This window comes from Camelus ferus, chromosome 4 (genome assembly GCF_009834535.1).
Source record: "Camelus ferus isolate YT-003-E chromosome 4, BCGSAC_Cfer_1.0, whole genome shotgun sequence".
NCBI lineage: Eukaryota > Metazoa > Chordata > Mammalia > Artiodactyla > Camelidae > Camelus > Camelus ferus.
This window is the reverse complement of record NC_045699.1, coordinates 65,839,305-65,861,410: the sequence shown is the minus strand read 5'-3', so window position 1 is coordinate 65,861,410 and position 22,106 is coordinate 65,839,305. Positions and strand designations below refer to the sequence as shown.

Genomic DNA, 22,106 nt, shown 5'->3' with positions numbered 1-22,106 from the left:
GACTTCCAACTGTAGTTACCTCAATTTATAGCTTATCAGCTCCATGAGAGCAGCTTCTATATCTGCTTTGTTCATCATTCAACCTGGGTCTAGCACTGTGTATGGTAAATATTGGGAACTTAATATTTGTTGAATGAATGATTAGAGAAAGAGGGCTCTGACTGATTAGCATTCAGCAAGAACCTAGAAGTACCTGCTAAGGAGCCTTTCTTCTAGATATCTTTTGTGATTTCTTTATCAATGCTGATGGCATCTGTGGACATCCTTGAAATTCTCTGTCTGTCTGTCTATCTATCTATCTGTCTATGTCTGTCTATCTAAGCTACCTGCTTAAGCAGTCTTGTAAAATATTTTATTGTAACTAGGGTTTGCAGAGACTAAATTTGAATATCCTCCGGCACATTGAAATTTCTCACCTCTAAGTGCTGTCTGTCTTTTAGCTTCCAGTATAGATGCGTTTAGGACCACCACTGGTACAAAGACTCAGAGAGAATTGTATTGTTAAAAGTCACCTACTTAGATAGTGGCAGAGCTAAAATTTGATGTCCTGTCTAATCCAGCTGGTTTCTGGGAGATAAATTTACCAATTCAGATTTCCCAGTATACCACATTATCTCCCTTATAAGTAGTTCTGCTGTTTGCTTTGGAAAAATCTATTGCCTTCTGTACTCTGAAAGGTTTTGTGGTATGTTCAGCATTTTTCAGTTATTTGGCATCATCATTAAGAGTCACTTACTATTTCTAGTTTCTGCTAGCTTATTTTCAACTTTAAAATGAGTCTACAGATATAGTACTGATCTTGCCCGGGCATTCCTTCTATGGCTTTCATTTTAAAAGATGTGAATTTTCTATGCAGGAGGCTATTTTAATTTCTCAGTCTTGGACAGTATTAGAATTTTCCTGTTTTTGTTTAAATTACCAAGAAGAATTAGTAGAAATCTTATTCCAAAAAAAAAAAAAGTCTGCAGGAAATATTATTTCTTAATTTAAGGAAATGATTCTTATATACTTAAGCTTTAAATTAGTATCAGTATTAAATTACACCTTATAAATACTAAAATCTGATGTCCCACCTCACCTTTCAAATAATAATTTTCCTATAATTATGTAATCAATTCATTTAATCTTTATGTTTCTAAGACTTTGTGAAATTTTTTGTGCGGTGTTGACAGCTTTTACTTTCATATGTTTGCCTTAATTAAAATTTAAATAGAGAATGACCTGTACTATAAATCAGCCTGGAACCCTTCTATTTACATTCTCTGTATTTGGGAAGAGTCTCAGACAATGAATTGAACCTCAAGCCCTTATTATGTTTTCACAGAATTGACATTTCCAGAATGTTTTCCACTGTGCCAGGAGCAGTTAGAGATCTTTTATATATATGATCCTTGAACCTTAAAACAACTGGCAGGAAGGCATTAATATTCGTATTTTATGCATGAAGAGTCTGAGACAAAGAGAGGAAGTGACTTATTCAAGATCATACAGTAAATAAGTGGCAGAGCCAGGATTCCAGCCCATGTCTACTTGACCCTAAGACCTGGTTTCCCGCACCTAGCAGGCATAGGATGGGTTGAGAATGGCATCAAAATTGAACAAGCTCATATTCATGTTTATTGTGTCTGATTTATTTGATGGTATATTAGGAGGTTAAGACATGTAGTCATGATAGAAGTCACTTGGGTTTTGTTTTTTGGGTTTTTTTTTAAACCACTAAAGCCTTGAGGAGGGAGGCACCACTTAATTGCATCTGGTCTTGACCATAAACAAAGTTCACAGTAATTGAAGGCCATAAGGCATTTGATGTTTTGCCAGTTCATTACTACTATTATTATAATCTATGTTATTTAAATGTTCCTTGGGAAAAAAGCTTTAGTACATTAAAAAAATTTTTCTATCTATAGTGTTTCTGTGCGCTTCAGTCACCTCAACAAGGAAGAATAAGTCGTCTTATCATTGCATTTCTAAGATAGCCATTTCCGTTTTCTGGAACAGGCATCAGGTTCCCAGTATTTAGAAATCATTACTTTGTATTCACTTAACAATGTGCATGCATCCCTTGGTAGAGTTTACTTTTTAGCTATAGAACATAGTCCTTCTATGTAAAAACCTAATCCTAGATCTGTAAATTTAAGACTCTGAACACAGAGAGACTCTACTGGTTATTTGAGCCAAGTCTGGCATGAGATTCTTCTGGCAAATATTTCCATTTTATTCCAGTTGAATTACTGACATGGCCAGCATTAGTATTTTAGGATGCTTCTTCATGAAGGCTTACCTTGGGTGTTGAATGTTATCTGTCTCTAAGGAGTCACATTATGAAGATTTAAGGGGAAAATATAATAATAAATAATAGCTATCCTTTTAAAAAGAATCTCTACTATCTGCCCTGGGACCTTACCAGATGCTTTATATACTTTATTGGAGTCTTTTCATGTATCCTGCAGAGTGGATATTTCCCCATTCTGTAGATAAGGATACTAAATATCAGAAAGGTGAGTTAGTTGGTGTAATATTCATCATTTACGTAAAGTGCATGCTATCGATAATCAAACCCAGGTCTGACTGACTTCAAGGTTCTTCCTTTCTGTTATTCTATATTATTCATGGCAGCAATTCTGTGGAGACCCTACATTTAGTTGATTCATATGTTTAGGAAGAATTTGTTTTTGACACCGAATACCATTCTGGAGCATTTTAATTTCTCTGGCCACTGCTACCTACCTGCCACTACTGTCTTAATATTTTTCATAATTTCTTTATTACAGACCAAGAAAAAGATGAAACCTTTTCTTTCAAAATGCTTTTTTTTAGACACCTCTCAAATATCATGGTGCTAGCTACCTTGTCATCTTGTCACTGTGTTTTTTGCTTAGAAATTAATTTCTTTTATGTCCAGCTGGATATATAGTTGAAGACAGGTATTCTAGATATTAGCATGGTCGTGATCAATGCTGTCCACTAGGACTCTCTGCAGTGATGGAAATGCCCTATGTCTGCGCTGTCCAGTATGATAGTCATGAGACGCGTGGGGCTATTGAGGGCTTGAAATGTAGCACTTGGGACTGAGGAACTGAATTTTAAATTTTATTTAATTTTGATTGATTTAAATTCAAGTAAAAATAGCCACATGTTTATAGTCATGTTGCCACATGACTGTAGCACAGTTTGAGGTAGTAATTGATGCTTATGTTTGATGAGTAATGATAGAATTTGAGGAAATCCAATAATTAGTAGTTTAAAAGTTGCTGATTTGTTTTCGAGCAACATAAAATTTGGCATGTGTTTATTATCTTAAAGCCATAGGACCAAATAGAGTAGAACAGTTCATATTTCCAAAGTACTTTTTGATCATTCATGATCTCATTTGATGAATATTTCAGGTACGATATCTTGGGATTTGTGTTTGCTAATTGATCACAGAAGAAAGACAGGAGAACAAAACCATTTACAACTTATGTGTAGGGTCTCCTCTTGTTGAAATGGATACGTTCTGGCCCATTGGTGCTCAGGCTGCAGCATGAGGGCCTGGACAGGAGAATTACCCCTCTCCTCTCACCTAGAATGTCCGTTAATCTCATTTTTTAGATCTAAATAGAGGGAAGTAGAGGCAACTTCTAAATTTAGCCAAGGAGCTATAATAATTTGATAACCAACAAAATAAAGTGTAGTTTTCCTTTCTAGTATTTAAAAATAAGTCCTCAGGGCTTTGATTTTAGTTCTTTGTTTCGGAAAATACAATCCAGAACTCAGAAATGTTCTGTGTAAGATTAGTTTTTAAATTGATACATATCTTCTGAGGAAGCTTTTGATGGAATTAAGTAATAGATTTTATATGATATTTTGAAGAAAAATTTGCTTACCTGGACTCTTGATTTGGTTTCATTTTGATTGTCTTATGAAATAATTTGTAATATATATTAATTTTATTATGTGTTACTAAGTAGCATATTTTTTTCTCTGACATTTTATTTGTAAAATGCTCCTCTCCTTTCTGTCAGAGCTCACAACTAATCAACTCTGGGTGCTTTTGATTTTTTCGACTGCCAGGGCATTGAATGAAGTTCCCTGTAGTGAGAAAAGAGAGCACATGGGACTCGTGACTTTATGTACTCCAACAATAGAGCTTTTATGACATTGGAGGTGGTTAAAAAAGCTAGAAGTAGCTCTTAAACATGGCATCGCTGTGTTGCCTTTTTTTTTTTTTTTTTTTTTTTTTGTATTCCCAGAGCTGCCAGGAGTGCATTGGGCCTGTAATTTCCTGTTCTCTGAATCCCCCATCTTTCTGCAGCTCTAAGCTTTGTGTCCCACAGCCTGTGACTCTGTGCTAACAAATCGCTATTGTCCAGTGGGGCGAATGGTGGCTGGAACTAAAGAATTGCTGTCTGGTTTCTATTCAAATCCAGGTAGTGAGATATATGAATGGACTTTTCGGATCGTCATGTGAATAACGTCTGCTCGGCATGAAGGCTCAGAGCCACACTAGGAAAGATTAACTCCTAGACTGACCACTAACATCCTTTGTGGTAGGAGGTAGAAATATTCCCCAGTATCATTTTATTCACACTTAATTTTCCATTTCATCTTCCAAAAGTAGAGTTAGCCATTCAAATATTAAGCTACTTTTCTCTCAAGTTTTAGTGTTTCTGTTGATAATATGGAAGTTTGGGAAAATGCTAAGTTGTTTTTCACTTAGAACACTATTATTTTCTGTCAAAAGTTTTGTACTTTACAATTATAATGGCATAAAGCTATCTTTATAGCATGCATGCAAAAATGAGAGAGAGCGAGAGAGAACGAGATGCTTTTTCCAAGAAACCAACCTTTTTAAAACGCTTTCCTACCATTGAAGGGAAAATCTCCTTTTCCCCCCCAATGCATTCTACTTTGCATTTTTTTCTCCCAAAGTCCAAATTTATACAGAGAAAAAAGAAACAACTTCAAATGCAATATACTAACGAAACAAACAAGCCTCCTTCAGATTAGGAACCACCTTAAGCATTTGTAAGTATAGCAGAATCAGGATTTTTAAAATTAGATTTGGAAGCTGGACTATAATTCATAATTCTCATCTATCCTTGGAAAATTGTTATATTATCTTTCTCCTGTATACCTGAAAAAATGTCCACAGGCTTAAAGGGCCATGCGTTTTACATTCCTTCCATATCGCAGGTAGTATGGAATGGAGAGCCTTTTATGTTTCTTTTTGTCTTAAACTCAGACAGCTTTGTAAGCAGTAGTGTGTAGATTACAAGAGTTAGACAAAAGCAGGCGCGACTGAGAAGAGTTGAGGAGGGGGGAGAGCTTGGGGCACTTCCTGTCACTCAACACATTCCAGATCACTAAAAAATTTCCACACCCTCTGCATTCCCTCTTGTCCACCCCAGATCCCAGTAATTTCTGATTCCATATGTTGTGGTATTTATCACACTCCTCGTTATCACTGGGCTCTGGCAAGACTGCTTCAGAGGAGATGCATTCCTTTAGATTGCACAAAGCATAGCTGGGAAAATGGCTGGCAGTTTCAGAATCTAGTCACGATCGCACGCATGAGCACCTCACACATCCATGCCCCTTTCCCCCCTTCTCCCGCCCCTGCAGCTGGCTGACCTGTCTCACCCACTGCTGGCCTATCGAACGGCCAGGACTGTCTGGTTTTGGCTCATGCCTTTGTCCATGTCTGGCTTAGTTCCTCTCTGTCTACGCTTGCCTCTACCCCCACCGCCCCAGGCGGCACAAGTGTTTGGCCACACAAAACTACAGATAGAAAAGGTAGTAAAAACTTCAAACTTTGCTAGATTCTCCAACAGTTTATTCTTTTGTTTATTTAATTTTTTCCTTCTTTAATACTTCATTTTAAGAAAACAAATACAAAATTATCTAAAGGCAAAGAATGCAAAGCAACCTTTGTGTTCCTTATAATAACTGACTTCATAACTCTCTCCAGCTGCGTTATGGGGTGTGTATAAAAAGCTTCTGTTCTGAGAACAAAGGAGCACGTGCAGAAATGAGACTAAAAAATCCACTGACAGTATTTCACCACACAAATTACTTTAAAGATTTTAGTCAAGCCTCTCAACAGATTCAATGTTAAAATGGTTTTTAGTTTTTTAAAAAAAAATTGAAAGTGCTTACCCAGTAAAAGAACCGAAGTAGTCCTGAACTGTTACGTAAGACTTTTTACAGTTGGATCTTTGTCAAAAGGGGGTGGGGGTGATGGGAGAAAGCAGCAACAACAATCAAAAAAGTTCGAGCTGCTGTGGCTTAGAGGACAACTTCTGTGTTTCCAGATAGGATTCTTGCTGTAGAAATGGAACTTCCAGCCAGCACAGCATCCTGTCCCGGTAGAGAAATGAGTTTGTCAGTAAAAAAAATTAGATACTGGAACCCAGGCTAGACGAGGTATTGAACCGCGCCAGATTTCCTTGCAGCCCTGTCTGCTCAGCTCGCATTGAACTATATATGACCCAGATGATGGACAGAAGCACATTCAGTCATGTGCACACTGGAAGAAAGCGGATTTGCTGGTCCCTGGCAGTGCAGGGGTTTGTCTTCTGATTGGGCTGTGCCCTGATCAGTGAAATGTGAAGCCCTCACCATTCAGAGGCCGTAATTCAGGACTGGCAGTTTGAGTGTCTGACTGCCTCTAGTCACCGAGAGAGACTTTGAAGGTGTTGCTTTTGTTTGGTGGCATTACCCACCCAGAAGTTGCTTACACCTATGTACTGGTGTCAGGAGCAATGCTGGTCTTTCTGAAATGCAAGAAGAAAGCCGACTTTGCCTGAATTCTGTCATCTTATTGTTGATGAACTTTGCTCTGACTTACACCAATTATTTGATTTGAGAATTTTTGTGATCTTAACCAAAGCTCATGTCCAGACCACACCCTGGCCCTGATTTTATGGATTTGATAAGGTAAAAATAAAGATGGCATTGGACTTTGAAGCTTCCTAGATGATATAAATTGCACTTAATGAAAATTGGATGGATGGACAGCAGAGAAGTTAAGATTTGGTTCTGGAGTCTTTGAACAGGCTAGGAAAAAGCTTTATCTTTTATTATCCCCTTTGTGTGGCTGTTACTATGATCCCGGTTCTTAGTCACATAGGAGACTACTAAGGTGAAGCTACCAAGGCTTAGACCACACTGAACTGTGACATAGCCTTTAATTATGCAAGACAGCCACAGTCTACTCTCTCTAGTCTATCTAAACTAAGGTCCTTGGGATTTATTTCTCATCTTTCTGGGCCGCTAGGAAACCAGGTCATTATTTGGACTGTCAGTTGTGACATTTTTGTTTAATATGAAAAGTTGCTTTGTTTAATACAAGTTAACACTGTTTTTTAAAATTTGAAGCAATAAAGTTGTATTATGGGGCCTTAGATATATGAAACCTACTCTATGTGGACCAATTTTTTTTTCCAGGGACTTTCTTGTCTCTTTAAGAATTAGTTTATATAACCCTAAACTGGTATTTAGACTACAAATACTTTGGTTTATTTTCTGCCTCTCTTATACACTTATGGAAATAAACCCATGGTGAGTTTATAGCATCTGTCTATTTTGCTGTAAATTCTTGGTTTGGGTATTTAAGTACTTGTGATTTTTTAGATGTTACACAGCATCCTATGTGTAGGGACTGCCCAGGAATTCTTTTCATATCTTAACCTGGAGAAGCTAGGTTGATTGGCTACCCGATAAAACAATGATCAAAGTCAGAGAAGAAGGGATACACTCCCTCTCTCTTTTTGTAAGCTACAGAACAATCATTCCTTTTTTTTTAAATTGTGGTAAAATATACATAACAAATTTTCCATTTTAACTATTTTTTTAATTGAAATACAGTTGATTTACAATGTTGTATTGGTTTCTGGTATACAGCAAAGTGATTCAGCTATATGTATGTGTATGTATATATATACACACTTATATATTTTTCATATTCATTTTCATTATACATTTTATTACAAAGTATTGACTATAGTTTCCTGTGCCATACAGTAGGACCTTGTTGTTTTATCTATTTTATATAGTGTGTATCTGCTAATCTCGAACTCCTAATTTATTCCTTCTCCCACCTTTTCCCTTTAGCAACTGTAAGTCTATTTTCTGTCTTTGAGTCTTTTTCTGTTTTGTAAATTCATTTGTGTCATTTTAAAAGATTCTACATATAAATTATTTCATACGATACTTGTCTTTATTCATACTAAGTGAAGTAAGTCAGACAATCTCTAGGTCCACCCATGTTGCTGTAAAGGTGTTGTTTCATTCTTTTTAATGGCCAAATAATATTCCATTGAATATAGATACCACATCTTTTTTTATCCATTTATCTGTCAATGAACATTTAGATTGCTTCCATGTCTCGGCTGTTGCAAATGGTACTGCTATGAACTTTGGGGTGCATGAATCCATTTTAACCATTTTTAAGTGTACAGTTCTTTAGCATTAAGTATGTTCACATTGTTGTACAGTCATCCCCACCACCTTTCTGGAACTTTTTCATCTTTTCCCCAAACTGAAACTGTGTACCTAACACTTTCTTATTCCTCCCTCCCCCCAGCCCCTGGCAATCACCATTCTACTTTCTGTCTCTACAAATTTGACTATTCAAGGTACCTCATAAATGTAGAATCATACAATATTTCTCTTTCTGTGGACAGGCTTACTTCACTTAGCTTACTATCCTCTAGGGTCATCCACAATATGGCATGTGTCAGAATTTCCGTACTTTTTAAGGCTGAATACCACTCCTTTGTGTATATGTATATATCCTTTCACCTGACAGTGGACACTTGAGTTGCTTGCACTTTTGGCTATTGGGAAAATCATTCTTGATCATTCTTCTTACAGTCTTTTGAGGGTTTCTTTATGGAGTTGTTCTGACCCATCTTAGAAGCTATTCCATTTTATAAGTTGAAAGGGTTTGGATGTGCCTTTCACTGATAGAGACTAAGTAGGCCCTAACATCAGGTTTGCTCGAGAAGAGCAGATTCTTTTAATCCTTCTTGGATGAGACTTAATACACGATTCTTTCATACTTATTTTTTATGGGTTTATCTTTCCTATTACACTGAGCTCTTCCTGGGTAGAGACTGTAGTCAGTTCTTCTTGAATTGTGCCTGAGACCTATAACAAAGTAGACATAGGTAAAAATTAGTTGGAAAAAAGGTGAATTAATGAATAATAATAGAATAATAACCAATTTTATTGGATTTTTGTTGTGAGAGATGTTATATATATATTATTTAATTTTCAAAACAACCCTGTAAGATAAAGTACTGTTACCTTCATTTAATAGATGAGGAAACTTGTTTAAGGCCTCACAGCATGTAGAAGATATAATTAGGATTTAAACCCTTGTCTCTTTTGGCTCCAGATCCATTATGCAAACTGCACAGTGAGGTGATGATCAGTGGGTTTGGAAGCAGGAGATTTAGCCTAAGCATTGATTCCAAATCAGATATTCTTGCATTAGGTATCAGGAGCTATAGCCCTATGATAGATAATGGTTCATGTGTTGATACTCAGAGGAAAGCTTGACACATTAGTAACTTGAACCTTTTGTATAGCTCTTTAGCTGAACAGCCCCTTGTTGAACTCAGTTAACAGATATTCCCATGTATGTAAATTCCTTCTCATGTTATTTTGAAAATGCAGTTACATAGAGTGTACTGGAATGGATGTATTGGTGTTCTTCCTTGGTTTGTTAATTTGGCAGATAAGTATGTATAGAATGGCGTCATTTATATATATGTATGTACATGGCACTGTTCTATGTGCTAAGGAGAGTTAAGAATAAAACTGAAAAGATTCTTATGAAACTTGCACTCTGATAAGGAAAAAAATAAGTTTACAAAGTAATGTAAAATAAAACAGGAAACCATGCTATGAGGAAAATTAAATAGGGTAATGTGATGATGGAGAATGCCTTGGGGCTGGAGTAGTCAGATGGAGGACTCCTTTAATGAGGAAATAGTCAGGAATGCTTCTCTGAGGGACTGAAATATACAAGCTGAGAGCCAAACGATGACAAGAAGAATCCTAGCATATGAAGGGCTGAAAGAAATGGGATCTGTGCCGTGAGAACAAGAGATGTAAGAGCTCTAAGATACGATTGAGCTGGGTGTGTCTGAGGAGCTGAAAGTGGCTAATGTGGAGTGAGTGCAGGTAGGAGGTGATGTTGGAGAGGAGGGATGGGACCCTATCACATGGGGCTTTGTAAACTGTGGTAAGAAATTTGGATTTCCCCCAAATTAGTTTTTTTTCCCCCAAATGGTAGGAAATTGGAAAGTTTTAAGAAGAGTCCTCTTGACACCACCATTAACTGGAGTCCTTCCCAAACGAGGCTTTGCCAAGGCTTTCGCATATTAGTGGCGAGCTCTGGGTGTCCTAGCAGAGTGATATTTCTTTTAGAATAGTTCTGGGGCTAACATTGGGTTCACTGCTCTTTACACATCAGAGAGGGCTTGTCTGACAAGAGCCTTTTGTTGTTTTGACTACATCACTGTTGTCTGGATAGGGTTTTGCATGCTGCTTTTCTGTATTAATTTAGGCTAAAATTCAGTTCTTAATTAGACCTGATCTTTCTGTGTCAATAATTTAGAAGGACATGTCCTTGGCAAACGATGATGGCTGACAGTTTCATTTATATGATATACTTAAAGAAGTACTGATGACAAGTAAAGAGGAATTTTCCCAGTATTCTTAAATAAGATTGTATTCAGATATTCTGACTCTAATAGGCTTAATTGCTAGCATTTCACCTACATTATTTGTTTTTTTTCCAAATACTCTGAAAAATAGCCAATATGACATTACACACCTGATAGTCTCTCATTTTATAGGTCAGTGGCTTTCAGATTTTTTCGACCATTATCCTCTGTAAGAAAGATGCTTTATATTGCAATCCATTATACACATTTTTATATATATCTGTATATAATATCTATATGTATCTGAAACCATTCTTTTATGAAATAGAACTTGTCTTTATTACATATAGTCATCTGATACTTTCTTTTATTTTTTCACTTAAAAAAATGTTATCTGCAAGCTACTAAATTGATTTCACAACCCACTGAAGAGGCAACCCAAACTTTGAAAAACAGTGTAGGGGAGATAACTGACTCTCAGAAAGGTTGTGACTTTCCAATGTCACGTAACAAGGAAGTTGCAGAGCTGGGACTTAAACCAAAGGTTAATTCCAAGGCCCTTACTTGTTTTACCACATTGTATAGCTTTTCTAGTGATAATAATCTTTAATGAAACTGAACAAAAATGAAACACCATAAGTGACCTTAATTGTGATTATATAAAATGTACATGTCCCAAAGCAGAGGCTGCAGGAAGAGGCAGAAACACTCTTCCTCTGATCATTTTAAGAGCTGTTGGCCACTTGGAGTTGCCTTCCATGTCTTGGACAGAATGCAGTTGATAGTACTCATTAGTTACGCTGGAAACTTGCAGGTTCCCAAAGCCCTTGTATCTCATTACTCATCTACCCCTGAGCTAATCTTGGCTTCTTAAAATAATAGCTGTATAAGACCCAGCTTCTGAGAGTGAGAATGTGGACTTTAAAAAGTGAGCTGTTGCAATGTAAGTTGGAGTCAGTGCTCAGACATGAGAAAGGATATATCTAGGGTCTGAATCCAGCCCTGCTGTCTCTGACCTGGTTATGGTACTGGCTGAGTTAATTCTGTAGAGGAGAAATCATGTTCTTCTTTCCCTCTAGAGGATAAGACTGTATCAAAGGGGAAGGGAGGGGAGCGAATGCCTGTTGTTTGTACTCTAGGCCTGTACTCTAGGCTCTTTTGACATAGATTTTAATTGAATTCTCACAACAATTCTGTGAGGGGAAAATTATTATCCTTAATTTTTTTTATTTTATTTCTTAAATTACCATGAAGGAAAGTTGACTGTTGAGTATATAATTTTTTGAATTTGAACGTATGTATGATTTATGTTAGCACCTCCATAATCAGGGTGCAGAACACTTACAGTGATCCCCAAAACTATCTTGTGTATTATCTGTTTTACAGAGAAGAAACATTAAGGCTCAGAAAGAGGAAATGATTCTTAAACAATCACACAGTCAAGTAGTGGCTGAGGCTGGAACAGAAAATTTTTAAAATCATACCTTTACCTCAGAGCTGAACTGGATCTCTGAGTTGATGAGACTGTGTAGAGGGGGACATTACTAGGCTTTAAGAATAAAGGATTATGTCATAGGATGGAAGCCTTGAAAACCTAACTGTGGAAATAGAGCTGCTTTTTCACTCCTGTGCAGTGTGAGGTTTGTCCAGGGTACTTCCAAGACTTTTCATCAATACAGATTCAGAGTTTGGGGCTGGTTTTCAGTCTTAAATGAAAAGCAGGAGTTTGCTTTTCTGCTAGTTTTCTTTATTAGCCAGCTGGGGTGTTTTGTGTGTGTGTGTGTGTGTGTGTGTGTGTGTGCGTGTGTGTGTGTGTTGTGTTTTGTTTTATTTCGTTTTTCTTTCTTCTGCCATGGTTTGGATCTTCCCCCTGCTCTTTTGGGCTTAAATTGGGTTGGTTCTCCAAAGCTCATGGATCTTGTTATTTCTTGGGTAGGCAGAAATAGTCAGGTGCCAGTGTCTGCTAGGGAAAAGAGTAACATCATGTGGGTAGGGTTAGATTGAAGGCAGACCATAAACGGTTACTCCTGTGGCTGCCAAGAAAATACTTTTTTTTTTTTTTTTGGTGAAGATGAGACGGGCCCAATGTTAGTCATTTGATTGTATAATTAAAGCAGGGATTTGGGGGTAGTTTGAGGCCTTTAGATGTAAAATGAGGCCTCTTTTTTTTCTCCCCCATTTTGTCTTCCCAGGGATCACACGAAGGGTAAAGATGACAAAGTAGAATGAGCAAAAAAATAAAAGAGTTGAGAACTACCATGGGCCAGGCTGTATGGTAACGTGCTTTGCAAAACTGTTAACATTGAATTCTTACAATGTCCTTATTAAGTTAATACTGTCGTTTCCTCATTTATACAAAGAAAACTGAGGTACAGAGAGGTTAAGTAGCTTCATAATTCCTAAGACCGAGCCAGTAATCCAGCTCCAGTTTTTTTGTGGGATTTTGTTCTGTTTTGTGTGTGTATAGGTTTTATTTTGTTTCTGTTTTGTGTGTCTCCAAAGCTCTCTCTTTGTATTACCTATTTACTGTCTTTACTAAAGCACTTTCAATGTCTCTCAAGGGTGTTGCCTGGGTTCAGAGAATGGTAGTGGTGACTATACCCCTTAGGACAGATTCCCCCTCCCCCAAGTATCAAATCATTTCTGAACATTTCAAGTGTAAAAAGAGATTCAGTTCAGAGTTGTGTTATGGTGACTTCACCATCATTTAAAATTCAGGCCATCAAAATTTGGGGGAGCTGATTATGACATAGAGGAACCTAGGGCTGTTGAGATTTGGAATATCCCCTGATCTAGAGCCTCATGGTTACTGGGCAGGAAGTGACCAAAAGCAAAAAGCATGGGCTGAGCCCACATGGGGTCAGACTGTATCACAGGAAGAAGCCAGGAATGAATTCCAGGTCAGAGAGAGCTGAACCTAGGTAGCTACCAGGGCTTCCGAAGGATGTGATTCAGAGGTAGGCCATTGGTGGCCAGTGCTTTGGCCTGACTTCCTGTTTGTAATTACAACTAGGCCTCTCCCAGCAGGTCTATTAACCTTTTACATAGAGAGGTCATGTTCAGGAGATATCTGACACTGAAATTACACACTTTCTAGAAGTTTACATGTTCACCATTCCCGTTGGAGTCTTAAGTGCCCACTGAGAAAACATGACAGAAATTAATTTAAGCAACTTTAAGGGAGTCCTTTTAACTTTAAGGATTTTGGATATATAGTTTTCTTCTTTGTAACCATTGTTACCTCCCCCTTTTTTCCCCAGGCTCCCAGGGGCAATAGCTATTAATACTTGAAAACTTAGAAAATTGGTATTTTTTTCTTTTACGTAAATTTTATTTAATTAATGAACTTTATTTTTAGAGCAGCTTTAGGTTTACCCCAAAATTGAGTGGAAAATACAGAGAGTTCCAGTATATTCCCTGTCCTCAACATGCATGACCTCTCCTACTATCAAGATCCAGTACCAGAGTGGTGCATTTGTTACAGTCGATGAACCTGCATTGACACATCATGATCACCTAAGTCCATAGTTTACTTCAGGGTTCACTCTTGGTGTTGTACATTCTGTGGATTTTGACAAATTCATAGTGACATGTATTAGCATTGCAGTATGGTACAGAGTAGTTTCATTGCTCTAAAAATTCTCTGTGCTCTGCCTATTTTGCCCTTCCTTCCTCCTTCCTAACCACTGGCAGCTACTAATCTTTTTTACTGTCTTCGTGGTTTTGCCTTTTCCCAATTGTACACAGTTGGAATCATACAGTATGTGGCCTTTTTAGATTGGCTTCTTTCACTTAGTAGCTTACATTTAACTTTACTCCATGTCTTTTCATAGCTTGATAAGCTCATTTCTTTTTAGCACTGAATACTATTCCTTTGTCTGGATGTACCAGAGTTTATTCACTCACCTACTAAAGGACATCTTGACCACTTCCAAGTTTTGGCAATTATGAATAAAGCCGCTATAAATATCTGTATGTAAGTTTTTGTGTCGACATACATTTTCAGTTCATTTGGTAAATACCCAGGATGATTGCTTGATTGAATGGTATGAGTATGTTTAGTTTTGCATGCAGCTAGCAAACTGTCTTCCAGGGTAGCTGTACCAGTTTGCTTTTCCAGCAGCAGGGAATGAAAATTCCTGTTGATCTGCACCCTCACCAGCATTTGGTATTGTCTTTTTTTTTTTTTTTTGGCTATTCTAATAGGTGTGTAGTGGTATCTCATTGTATTAATTTGCAATTCTGTAATGACAGATGATGTTGAACATTTTCTTCTTATGTTTACTTGCCATCTTGTGTATCTTCTTTGGTGAGGTTTCTATTAAGGTTTTCACCTGTGTTTTAATCGGGTTGTTCATTTTTGTGTTGTTGAAGTTTTTTTTCCTTCTAGTGGAGTTTTAAGAGTTTCTTTTACAATTTTTTTTATAACAGTCCTTTATCAGATGTGCCTTTTACAAATTTTTTCCTGATCTGTGCCTTGTCATCTTATTTTCATGACATTGTCTTTAGCAGAAATTTTTCATTTAACTGAAGTCTAGCTTACTAATTATTTCTTTCATAGATCATGCCTTTGGTGTTGAATCCAACAATTCATTGCCATGCCCAAGGTCATCTAAGTTTTCTCCTGTGTTATCTTCCTGGAATTTCTTAGTTTTTGTTTTGATCCATTTTGTCTGTGATCCATTTTGTGTTAATTTTTGTGAAGCGTGTAAGGTCTGTGCACAGATTCATTGTTTTACATGTGGATATTCAGTTATTCCAGCACCATTTGTTGGAGACTATCTTTGCTTTTAGTGTTCTTACTTCTTTGTCAAAGATTATTTGGTTATATTTATGTGGATTTGTTTCTAGGCTCTCTGTTCTGTTCCACTAGTCAACTTGTCTCTTCTTTCCTCAATACCACATTGTCTTGATTACTGTGACTTTATAATTCTTGAAGTCAGGTAGTGTCAATTCTCCAGCATTGTTCTTCTCTTTCGGTATTTTATTGGCTATTAGAGGTCTTTTGTTTTTCCCTGTAAACTTTAGAATCAGTTTATTGATATTCACAAAGTAGTTTACTGGGAATTTGGTTGGGATTGCATTGAATCTATAAATCAAGATGGGAGGAACTGGTATCTTGGTGATATTGTCTCTTCCTTATCCATAAATATATAATTTCTCTCTAGTACTTTGATATTTATAATCAGAATTTTGTAGTTTTCCTCATATAGATCTTGTATCATTAAATATTGATTCAGTTTCTTGAATAGATAGTCCTGTTTAGATAGTCTGTTTCTTGTTTGAGTATTGGCAGATTATGTCTTTCAAGGAATTGGTTCATTTCAACTAGGTCATCAAATTTGTGGGCGTAAGAGTTGTTCATAGTATTTCTTTATTCTAATGTCTATGTGATCTGTACTGATGTCCCCTCTTTCGTTTCTGATATTAGTAATTTGTATCTTTTTTTCTTAACCTGGCTAGAAGATTATCCATTTTATTTATATTTCAAAGAACCAACTTTTGGTTTTGTTGATTTTCTCTGTTGTTTCTTATTTTCAATTTCACTGATTTTTTTTCTCTAGTTTTTATTATTTCTTTCTTCTGCTTGCTTTGGGTTTAATTTGCTCTTCATTTTCTAGTTTCCTAAGGTGGAAGCTTAGATTATTGATTTTAGATCTTTTCTAGTATTCAATTTTCAGTTGTAATATGGAATTCAAATTCAATTCTAATACATTCCGTGCTATAAATTTGCCTTTAAGCGCTGTTTTCAGTGCATCCTTCAAATTTTGATAAGCTGTATTTTCATTTTCATTTAGTTCAGAATGGTTTTTCAATTTCTCTTCAGATTTCTTCTTTGACCCACATGTTATTTAGAATTGTATTGTTTAATCTCCAAGTATTTTAAGTAATTTTCCAGCTATCTTGCTGATACTGATTTCTAGTTTAATTCCATTGTGATCTGAGAGCATATGTTGTTTGATTTATATTTGAATTTGTTAAGGTGTGTTTTATGACCCTGAATGTTGTCTGTTTTGATGGATATTCACATGAGCTTGAGAAGAATTTGTAATCTGCTGTTTTTGGATGAAGTAGTCTGTATATCCATTATACTGAGTTGATTTATAGTGCAGTTTAGTTCAACTATGTCCTTACTGATTGTATGGCTGTTGGATCTGTCCATTTCTGTTCAGAAAAACAGTGTTTTGATGACAGCCCTGCTTTCTTTTGAATGGTGTTACCATGATACATCTTTCTCCATCCCTTTACTTTTTATCTGTCTGTGGGTTTCTAATAGACAACATATAGTTTAATCTTGTTTTTGGATCCACTCTGACAATGTCTGTCTTTTGATTATATATTTAAACCATTGGTGTTTAAGGTGATAATTGATATGGTTGTATTAATATCTACCATATTTGTTACTATTTTCTACTTAGTGCCTTTGTTCTTTGTTTCTGTTTTTGTCTTCCACATTTTTTCTGCTTTTTGTAGTTTTAATTGAACTTTTTGTATGATTCTGTTTTCTTTCCTTCCTTAGCATGTCAGTTGTACTTTTTTTTTTAAACCTGTTTTTAGTGGTTACCCTAGGCTTTGCAATAATACATTTACAACTGATCCATTTCAAATAACACTGTACTGTTTCGCAGTTAGTGTACACACCTTGTAATAACGATATATTCCTGATTCCTACCTCCCATCCCTTATATCATGTTGTCATTCATTTTACTTATACATAAGTATATACAATAAAATATATTATTGCCATTATTATTTTGAACAAACTGTTACCTGTTAGAACTAAAAATAAGAAAAAATAAGCTTTTATTTCACCTTCACTTATTCATATTCCACTGTTCTTTTTTATTACATAGATCTGACTCATATCATTTTTCCTTCTCTTTGAAAAACTTCTTTTAACAATCAATTTGCTAAGCAGGTCTACTGGCAATAAATTCCCTCCAATTTTGTCTATCTGAGAAAGTCTATTTCTCTTTCATTTTTAAAGGGTAATTTCACAGGGTATGTAGAATTCTAAGTTGGTGAGTTTATTTCTCTCATCACCCTAAATATTTCACTCTGTTCCTTTCTTGCTCGCATGGTTTTGAGGTTAAATTGGATATAATTCTTATCATTACTCCCCTATAGGTAAGATGTTTTTTCCCTGTGGCTTCTTCCAAGATTTTTTTTATCTTTGACATTCTGAAGTTTGAATATATCTAGGTAGTAGTTTTCTTTTGGGCGTTGATCTTGCTTGCTGTTCTCTGAGCTTCTTAGATCTGTGATTTGGTATCTGACATTAACTTGGGGAAATTCTCAGTCATTATTACTTCACATATTGCTTCTGTTCCTTTCTGTTTTCCTTCTAGTTAACCTATTACATATATGTAACACCTTTGGCTGTCCCAAGTTCTTGGATATTCTGTTCTTTTATTTGTTGCAGTCATTTTTCTCTTTGCTCTTCAGTTTTGGGAGTTTCTGTTGTCATATCTCCAAGTTCAGAGATCTTTCTTTAGCCGTGCCCAGTCTTACTAATGAGCCTATCAAAGTCTTCTACATTTCTATTACAGTATTTTTTATTTCTAGCATTTCATTTTGATTCTTTCTTAGAATTTCCATCTCTCTGGTTAGATTATCCATCTGTCTTTCATGTTGTCAGTGTTTTCCATTAAGGCCCTTATTAGCATATTAATCATAGTTCTTTAAAGTTCCTCATCTGATAATTCCAACTTTCCTGCAGTTATCTTGACTCTTGATTCTGACGCTTATTTTGCTTTTTCAGACTGTTTTTTATTTGTTTGCTTTTGCATTTTAGTATTGTGGTTTTTGTTGTTGTTGTTGAAAGTTGAACATGGTGTGTTAGGTAAAAAGAACCTGTAAATAGGCCTTAGTAATACAGTGGTAAGATGTGGGGAAGGGGAAGCATTCTGTCGTCTTTTGATTAGGTCTGTCTTTCAGTGAGCCTATGTGCCAGGACAGTGAACTTCATGAGTGCTTCTCAGTCTTTTTTTCCCTCTTTGGTGGGACAGGGTGGTTAGGGTGGGCTGGAGTTGGGTATTCCCCTTACCTAGGCTCTGATAAAACTTCAGCAAGTTAGATTCTGGTGAAATAATTTTTCCTGAATGCAGGCCTTGTTAAGAACAGAATGCTCTGGTATATTTCAAGGGTCTTTTTCCCCTCTCTCTGCCAGAAGCAAGGGGGAATTTTTCTCTGGTACTCACTTTGAGTTCCTGGTAGAGGTCTTGGAGGTAAAACTCACAAAAGTGTAGGGCCCTCCTGTGACTGGGCCCCCCTGGAGTTTTTAACTCTTAAGAGTTTTATCTACATTTAGCTTCCAACAATTCAATTATAACTTTGGTGTTCTTGCCCTGGCACTGGTTCCCGTGGAATTTTCTCCTCATGAGTTTCTGCTTTGGTAGGTTGTGATTCTTTGTTATCTGTATCTGTCTGTCCAATTTGGGGGGCATTGGTTTGTCATGTGACCACACTTCTCTGCCAGATCTAAGAAGAGTTGTTGATTTTTCATTTTATTCAGGTTTTTCTTGTTGTTAGGACAGAGTGGCAACTTCCAAGTTCCTTACATGGCCAGACTGGAAACTGGAAGTGGTATTGGTTTTTAAAAGAAATTGAGATGGAGATATCATTTCTTCCTATTTTTAACCTTATCCAAAAATTGTCATTTATTTAGAGAGCTTTCTGACAAGAAATTTACTCGTTTTTTACATCCTTTTTTGTAAATTTGGCAGGTATAAAAACTTACTCCATGACATAATGGGAGTCTTCATCCAGCTGCAATAAGAAAGCTCGCCATTTGGAGTTCTGCGGTTTTTGTTTGAAAAATTTTATTTTTCTCTTGACTATCCCAAGAGTTTAGTACTTGCTTTCTCAGACCTTGTCTCTGGAATTCCTGACCCTTAGCATAAGTCCTCTCTCTGGTATTTGCTCTTGCATATCTACAAGGATCACATTTTCTGAATCCAAAATCAGGACAGCAGATCTTACATGAGATTTTTTCCCCCTTTTAAATAGACTTTTTAAGAGCAGTTTTAGGTCTTTAGGTTCACAGCAATATTGAGCAGAAAGTACAGAGAGTCCCCGTACACCCTCTTCTAAACATACTGTACAACCTCCTCCCATCGACATCCTGTACCAGAGTGGTATATTTATTACAATCTGTGACCTACGTTGATACAAAATTATCACTCCAAATTCATAGTTTACATTAGGGTTCACTCTTCATATTTTGTGTTCTGTGGATTTTGGCATATGTGCCATGATATCACATGGATTTTTTTGTATGAAGGCTAGTTTGAATTCCTGAATATTGGAATTTAGAGAACACTGGTTCATGGAGACCACAGAACTTAATAATTTGGAAAATTTAAAGTACAGTCACTGTTAGTAGATGTGTTACTGTATGTAGATCAGTTTCAGTGCTTTTCTGCTTTGGATGGTACTTGAAAGGGCCTTGGAATAGACTACAGAGCAGATGACAAGCAAGGATGCAGTCTTGTTTGCTCAGGTGGTTCAGCAGAGGCTGCAGGAGCTGTCTTGGGGGCTGTTGGGGACATGGAGGCTATATATAGAATCAGACAGATTTCACTTCTAAAGGTATCAAACAACTGAAATTTGAACAGTTTGGTTTGGATTCAACTCTTTTTTTCTTTCACCAATGTCTCTAAAATATATGACGAATATTAAAAGCTCTGAAATCGGTTTAATCTTTGGGAGGATCAGTACATAACAGTTTTTTAGTTGTCTGGTGACAGGATGAAAAACTAAAGTCTGTCATGTGCAAATTTATAGTTTTTTTGTGTTTTATTTACTTTATATTTTTTTCTGATTATATTTCTTTCTGAAAATGGAATACCTTTTCTTCTGGTCTTGGTGGCAATACATATTCATTGTCAAACATGTCTTCTAAGTGTATTTCTTCTGAGAGCTTTACAGTTAAGGCATGTAACTGGTACTCACTTTGGAACTGTTAGATATAACTGAAAGCATTAAAAGTTCAGGAGACATAAAGAGTGATTTTGATACTTGATACGTAGACCTACACTTACCCTTCTACCCAGCTACAGGCCAGAATTCTTAATGCCTTTCAGATATCTCTATTTGCATGTCCCAAGGTCCCTCAAGCCTGCACACTCTCCTTTCTTCCTTATTTCTTTTGGTGGGATGAATCACACAGAATTAAAGCAGCGGTCACCTCTGCTGCCTTCTCCTTTCATGGCCTCCATATCCAGTCAGCCAGCCAGTTCTGTCATCTCTGTTTCTGTGTTACTTTTACATTTCTGCTGTCATTGGTAGAAGTAACGACCTTCTTTCCTCCCTTCCTTCTCTGCAATCATTTTTAACGCTGACATTTTGGGAGAATTTTATATGTCAGAAACTATGTCAAGTGTTTCTCAACTGGAGTTCGTTTAGCAATGTCTGGAGACATTTTTGGTTGCCACAACCGGGGTAGAGGTCGTGTATTGGTAGAGACTAGGGAAGCTGCTAAATACCCTATGATACACAGGACAGCTCCTCCATAAAAAAGAATTACTTGGCCTCAATTGTCAATAATATAGAAGTTGAGAAACCTGAATCATGTTAATTGCTTCAGATCTTACTTAGTTGTCACAACAACTCTTTACATGGGTTTTATTATTGCCACTTTATAGGTGATAAAACTGAGGCGCACAAGGTTTGAATTAACTTAATGAGAGCCACACAGCTAGTAAGTAATGGAGCCAGGTTCAAACTTAGGTTTGAACTGGCTCAGTCTGAGCTTATAGTGGTCATGATACATATTACCTGGACTACTGTAGTGGGCTCCTCCCTGATCCTCTTGCCTCTTGTCTCTTGTCTTCTGATTTAAGTCTGTCTTAAGCATGGCATAAGACTAGTTATGCTGCCTCTGTGCTCACAATCTTGTAATGCATGCAGAATGTAGCTTTGATTCTCCAGCCTGGCATTTAAGGCCAAGGCTGCTGCAGTCAGTCCCTGAACTACCTTTCCAACTAATTTTCCACAATTGTTGTCTTTTCAGAGTTTCTAAGGCATGCTTTATTTCCTTATTTTTGCTTCTTTATGGTTTCTAATATTCTATAACATATATACTTAGATTATTAGTATGTAATATTGTGTTGGAAAGTGTCCTTTATAATATACGGGAAAGAGCCCTAGGTTGTTTGGAATCAGGAGTCTAGGAGTTCTTAGAACAGGAATCCTTTTTTGTGAGATTTTGTGTAATCTTTGAAGTGAAACAGACCTGATTTGAGAAAGTTACTTACCCTCTCTTGAGCCATTTTTCTTGTTTGTACGATAAGGAGAGAAATGCTCACATGGCAGAGTTTTGAACATTAAATGTAATAGTTTGTAAAACATGTTGCCTCGTTCATAGTGGATATTTAATAAAATAAATAAACTGTAAATAATAAATGTATATTATTCTCACCTACAGGAAGAAGTCCAACTGTTTAG

The 22,106-nt window shown here is 36.5% G+C and overlaps 1 protein-coding gene and 1 long non-coding RNA gene across 5 annotated transcripts in view; one reads left to right on the top strand and one right to left on the bottom strand.

Moving 5' to 3' along the window:
• The window catches only part of LOC116663259, a 50,958-nt gene extending 44,464 nt beyond the window's left edge, over positions 1-6,494 (bottom strand). For 2 of the 3 annotated variants that reach the window (XR_004319479.1, XR_004319478.1), the window contains exon 1: positions 6,139-6,494. This is a non-coding gene — a long non-coding RNA (uncharacterized LOC116663259). The remainder of the gene's footprint in view (positions 1-6,138) is intronic. The other variant, XR_004319477.1, reaches the window with a different exon arrangement.
• The window catches only part of NR6A1 (nuclear receptor subfamily 6 group A member 1), a 204,307-nt gene that overhangs the window by 84,649 nt on the left and 97,552 nt on the right, over positions 1-22,106 (top strand). The window lies entirely within an intron of this gene.